The sequence below is a fragment of the Lipotes vexillifer genome, unplaced genomic scaffold, assembly GCF_000442215.2.
Source record: "Lipotes vexillifer unplaced genomic scaffold, Lipotes_vexillifer_v1.1 scaffold1347, whole genome shotgun sequence".
Lineage (NCBI taxonomy): Eukaryota > Metazoa > Chordata > Mammalia > Artiodactyla > Lipotidae > Lipotes > Lipotes vexillifer.
This window is the reverse complement of record NW_006796201.1, coordinates 853,928-859,646: the sequence shown is the minus strand read 5'-3', so window position 1 is coordinate 859,646 and position 5,719 is coordinate 853,928. Positions and strand designations below refer to the sequence as shown.

Genomic DNA, 5,719 nt, shown 5'->3' with positions numbered 1-5,719 from the left:
CGTGCGCACCCCTCTCTCCCACTCACCCCAGGGAATGCTTTCTTACTGACAAGTGTAGGGGTCCAGGGACCAGAGCCTGGTGGAAGTGAGAGAGCGGCCCTTCTCACGCTTTGGGGTTTCTATTGAGGTGGGAAGTCAGCAGCTGTACTCTTGAGCTATTAAAATTCTCTGCCTTTTTAGTTTTTTGAAATGAGGCTGGGTGGGAGGAAATTTTTTAAAGACGTCCAGACTCTCAAAGGAGGAGCTGTCTACCTTCGGCGTGTGAAGTATAAGGCAGGTGCTGTGGGCAGAGGGGCACTTCTGAGCCTCCAGGATGGTGATGCTTTGCTCACCTCTCTAGATTGGCTCAGACCCTTGCCTTCCTACCTCATCTCCCCCAAGTTAATGAGGGACCAGTTAGTTTAGAAGCTGCGTCCAGTGAAGGGAGCCAAGTTTATGTTGTGGCTTTCATTTAGGTAATGAGTCGTGGCATGATGTATATAGACAGTTCCAAGTGCTTGATTAATGGAAGCGGCTGGATGGGGGTGTGTAGTGGGCATAGGCTCAGTTAATCCCAAGTCCTGGCATTTATGTGTCGCTCTTTCTTGCCTTTCACAGTAATCAAGACGATTACCAGCTGGTTCGAAAACTTGGTCGGGGAAAGTATAGTGAAGTATTTGAGGCCATTAACATCACCAACAATGAGAGAGTGGTTGTCAAAATTCTCAAGGTGAGTGTCTTATGAGTGGCATTAAAATTTCTTTTTCACAGGTCAGGAGGATATAAACTATTCCAGCCACATTCTAGAATGAGTAGTACAAGCTCTCATTTTACATATCTTCTGCCTGATGTCTCTCTGCTACTCCTCCCACTCTGTTTTCCTGTGAACTTTCAAGAAAATATGCAGACCTGTTTCAAATCATGATAGTTCAGGAACGTTCTTGTTCTGAAATGTAATTATGGGGTCTCAAAGTGAAAATTCCAAAGGGGCTCCATTTGTTACAAAATAAATAGGTATTCGGGAGCAAGAAGAGCCTTTTCTTGAAGATCCTGTCACTCCAGGAGCTCCCTGAGTACTGAGCTGCTTATTCCAGAGAGGAAGTTGGAAACAATTAGAGTAGCTTCTTGGAAGATGAGCTTGAAGCCTGAGCGGAGGGAAACACCTCAGTGGATAATCATTGTTTTTTCTCCTTTGGTGATAAAAGTTTCAGGTGGGGTGGATATAGTGAGCCAATAGTGTCAGGAAGCTTCATTGTTGCTTATCAGCTAGTAAAAGTGAAGTTGGGAGCAGTGGAGGATACACTTGTAATCACAAATAATAATGGGAACAAAACAGCCTGAATCTGGTTTAGCAGCCTAAGTTTGTTAAACATACACCTTTGTCATCTCTTGAATGAAGGCATGATCTTAATGAGCATGAAGAGTTGGCGAAATTATCTACCAGGTGACTGATTGTGTAGCTTTGATAATGTTTTATAGGGTGTACTAAAAAGTAATTCTTAGAATCTGTGAAGGGTATTCATCATTGCCAGATTATTTAATATGTGTGCATGTCATTTAGTGAAATCTTGAGATGACCAGAGTTAGTTAATATAAGCACTTTTACATATACAAGAGTTACATTGTGGCCATTTTGAAGAGGCTTTGTGAATAAGAATGTGGGATTGAAAAGCTGTTTTTGTATCTTAAGTAGAGTTAGGGCAGCTGTGTCCCTATTTAGAAAGAGGGGTCAGGCTTAGACTGTCTGAAAATCACCTTTCCGAAAAGTGCTCATCTCTATTACGCAGTACCATCCTGGCCTAGTGATGAAGAGGCAGGATTGCAGTTGAGAGAAATAGGCAAATTATTTGTGCTGTCAGAAACACTAGGGTAAGAAGTGAGGAACTGATATTGAAGACGTGGAGTTTTTGACTCTCCTCTTCCCTAAATATGAATTGTACCTACAGAGTCATGTGATCTTTTTTGTTTGTTTTTCTTCACAAGCATAAATATTGAGAGAAATGTTCTCTTCAGAGAAATCATCTGGCAAAGGCATACAATTTTTTTCTTTATACATTAGCATAAATGTTTTTAATATAAGCTGCTCAAAATCTCTTTAGGAAATTTTAAGCAAGGCATAAGTTGAAATTAGGAATATCCACATTCCATTGCTGTACATTCAGAAGAATGAACTGCTGACTCTAAAGCAATTCCAGAAAAATGTCTAAACAGTTGTGCGATGGTAGCATTTTTAGAGTAAGTGTGCAACTTCCTGTAGTGTCTTTTTTGAAAAGGAACAGCATTCAGGTGTACATGTAAATAACAGTATGTTCATTTAGGGAAGCATCACGTTGTCCTTTAGTCATCCTTGTAGAGAGCTTCAGTTGCTGGATAGCTTTTCCCCTGCTCTAAAGATTCGGAGGATATGTTTAGGGAACCCAATATGGAAGCTGAAGGTTATTTTTAACCGACAAGAAATGTAGGCACAAAGAAACATATCTAACATCACTATGTTGAAATAACCCATAGCCAGAACTCCTGTTTCCCATTCTTCCTGTCTCTTACTGCTCATTTTAGCACTGGGCTATAAGATCTTAACGTTGAGCACAGAGTAAGTTCCAGTGTTCTCGAATAAGACTTGGGAGGCCCCCTTGATGCTCTAGCTAATGAAGTGTTGTTTCTTGTATCTTTTCCACACAAGTTCTTCTCAGAGTGCAGCCTGAACCACCTTGTTTCTACTGGTGAAAACTACACTCACTTTCTGTTTTTCAAAGCCCTGTGACATTTCTCTCCAGATTTTGTTCTGTCTGAAGGATGGGGTAAGAAACTACTAATGGTATTGTTGGGTTTTCTTGTTCTGACAGGCTGAATTAAAGTAGATTAAAAGTGTTGTTTTTTAAAAAGAATAGGGTCTTTACTCAGTAAAGTGCCCCTATTCAAATAAGTCAAAGTTATGACTAATACCTACTGTTGTGGTGCTTGGCCACAGGAAATTAGTTCCTTAACAGAGTGCCAGTTGCTCATAATTTGAAGGAATCCAGAAAAAGCTTCCTCTTCATCTAGGCGTACTGTATTTCAACTTCAGGAAGGACTTATATATTGATGTGCACATTGTGACTGAGACAGAGGGTGCATTCCTTGAGGACAGGGGCTGCCTGCTTTTTTGGCGAACATTCCATCCAGTCCCTTTCAATATATGACAATGGTTGGATGATGAATGACCACAGAGGGATTTTATATCATTTAATTTACATCAGTAGATTTCTCAATATTTTTGTGATCGAAAGATATTGGGGCTATTAAGAAGTTTTAGGAATTTAGAAATTGGTGAGCAAAATGTTTCTGTCTATGCTGAAGTGAGATCCTGAGTCGGAAATCTTCAAAGAAAACTTTCCAATCAATAGGGAGATTGTATCTTTTTTTGACAGAAATTGTTTTGAGGAGAAAAGGCTGAGGTGGGGAGGGGGTGGATGGTAAGGGTTAATATAGCAGGGCAGAAAACCACTTTTGTGCCTGAGGTTTCTTCTTGATTTTGAAAAGTCAACTTTTCAGTTCCTTTTTAGTACCTCTTAGGAAGGTATAGACAAAAACATTTGGCCATTTTGGACAACTTTTAGCACTTTGTGAGTATCACCTATGTATGGATTTCATCTCTTCTTAGAGTACTTGGGATCCTTCAAATTCAACTGCTGTTTTCTAAGTAGAAGTTAAGAGCAGTACCAGTTTTTAAAAAACAAATGTGCAGGCTTTTGGACCCATGCTGCAAGGACTGGAAATCCTCATATTAGGTTTCCTGTTGGTAGTCTTATTTTATACAAAGAGCTTGGCTGTCCATTTTTTCCCCCCAGAAATTAATTACCAAGCTTCAAACAAAGAATGATGGTAATACAAGTTTATTTTTTCAGCATGTTTAGCCTACTTGTTTGTGGATATATTTAAATTTTTGTACTTGCAGGAGGTAGTGTTAAAAGAAGGATGAGATGACTGTTGATTACAGATTTTTTTAGTTACTTCATAGTGGGCTGGTGGCTGTTTAGGTTATATCAAAATGATGTTTGCTCTGTGCTTGCTCATTTATTTCTACTTCATCAGCTGCTAGGTTTTTTATCCTCCATTTACATTATTAGGCAAGTGTGCCAAGACATTGTTGTTCTGAAACAAGACATTGATACTAATTTATCTAAATATTTTGGTGATTTCTAGTTTCTACACACGTCTCATGGTATAAAAAGTGTTAAAATGAGTGTTATTAAAGTATTAAAAATAAAAATTTGGGGACTTCCCCGGTGGTCCAGTGGCTAAGACTCTGCGATCCCAATGCAGGGGGTCTGGGTTCGATCCCTGGTCAGGGAACTAGATCCTGCATACAGCAACAGAGATCCCGCGTGCTGCAACTAAGACCCGGCACAGCCAAATAAATAAATTTTTTTTTTAAAAAAATAAAAATATTAAAAATTGTGAACTAGTCAGTGCTGTTTCTAATATTGTGGTTGTGGGGTCAGACATTGAGAGTGGTTAACCTGTGAAACAGAGTCACAGGATAGGGGAGCACATATATTATTAGAACCCAGCCTCTATTTTACGGACCCAGGGGAACCTGCAGTTTGCTCGGGGTCCCATGGCTGGTGGGGGCAGAAGCACTAGGTTCACGACCTTCGGTCCCTCCCATGGAGTCTTGGTAGATGTGAGGGGCACAAGTAAGACATTTGCTGGATGTTCTGAACTGTACTGGAAAGATGGCCAGACACTCACTGGAAGTCAAATGGAATTAATCTGTTTCCAGTGATTTTTGGAGTTATTCTTCTGAAGGGAAATATTTGACATCAGAGGGTTGCTGGTTGAAGTGTGGGATAGGTGAAAGCCCAGAGAGCTATAGGGACCCAGACTTGGGTTCTCTGGTTTGTATCCACAGCAGCATGTTTAATGTGTAAGTGAAATGTTACTTTCCTTTCTTGTTTGATACCACAAGAACCAGTGTTTCTATACTTTTTTAACCCATACAGTTCTTCCAAGCCTCATCCTGATCACTTGCCCAGAGAGCAGAACCAGTAGTAGAAAGGACTGTACCATCCTCTCCATGAGATTCAAAAGGCCTGCTATGTGCCTCACATTTTTAAATAAAAATTTTTTTTAATCTAGAATAAACAGTTCAAGACGTTGATAATGTAATTGAGAAGACGAGAGTTGAAAGATTAGTGGCAAATTTGCTGTGAAGAAATAAACACTGCTCAGATAATGTTTATATTTAGGTCAGTTGTGATGGATTTTAAAGATGCTACCAGGGTAATATAAAAGCCACCATCCAGACTGAGCTTGCTTTCTCCTCTATCCTACATTCCTGACAACCATTGTTCATTGTAATTGTTTATTGCAGGTGATGAAATTAATCTTAGTGGGGCAGTTGTTGCTTTGGTAGTGGAATAAAAGTAATCCCAGATTTGAAAGTTCTGAGCTATATTCCTGCCTTCCTTGAATTCATTACTTCAGTTATGCTTGGAAAGAAATTAAAACGGGACTTTGCCTATTAGCATTTGCTGGCATTTATTGAGGTCATAATTCTTATGCCTTTGGTAGACATTACTTTGCAAATTCAGTCACAATTAAACGCTAGTAATTGAAATCATTCTCAGATCTGGCTTCTTAAAAATCTGCTGTAAGTAAATAGGACAGATTACTGGCCTTATCAACTTTTGTCCTTCTAAGCAGCCAGTAGTAAATTGGTCTTTTGTTTTAAAATGTTTAATGTTGGTGAATAGGGAAA

At 39.5% G+C, this 5,719-nt stretch overlaps 1 protein-coding gene across 1 annotated transcript in view; it reads left to right on the top strand.

Moving 5' to 3' along the window:
• The first annotated feature begins 602 nt into the window (after positions 1–602).
• CSNK2A2 (casein kinase 2 alpha 2) overlaps positions 603–5,719 on the top strand; it is a 38,719-nt gene continuing 33,602 nt past the window's right edge. The window contains exon 1 of the mRNA XM_007468304.1: positions 603–709. The gene's annotated coding sequence lies outside the window, so the exon portion shown is untranslated. The remainder of the gene's footprint in view (positions 710–5,719) is intronic.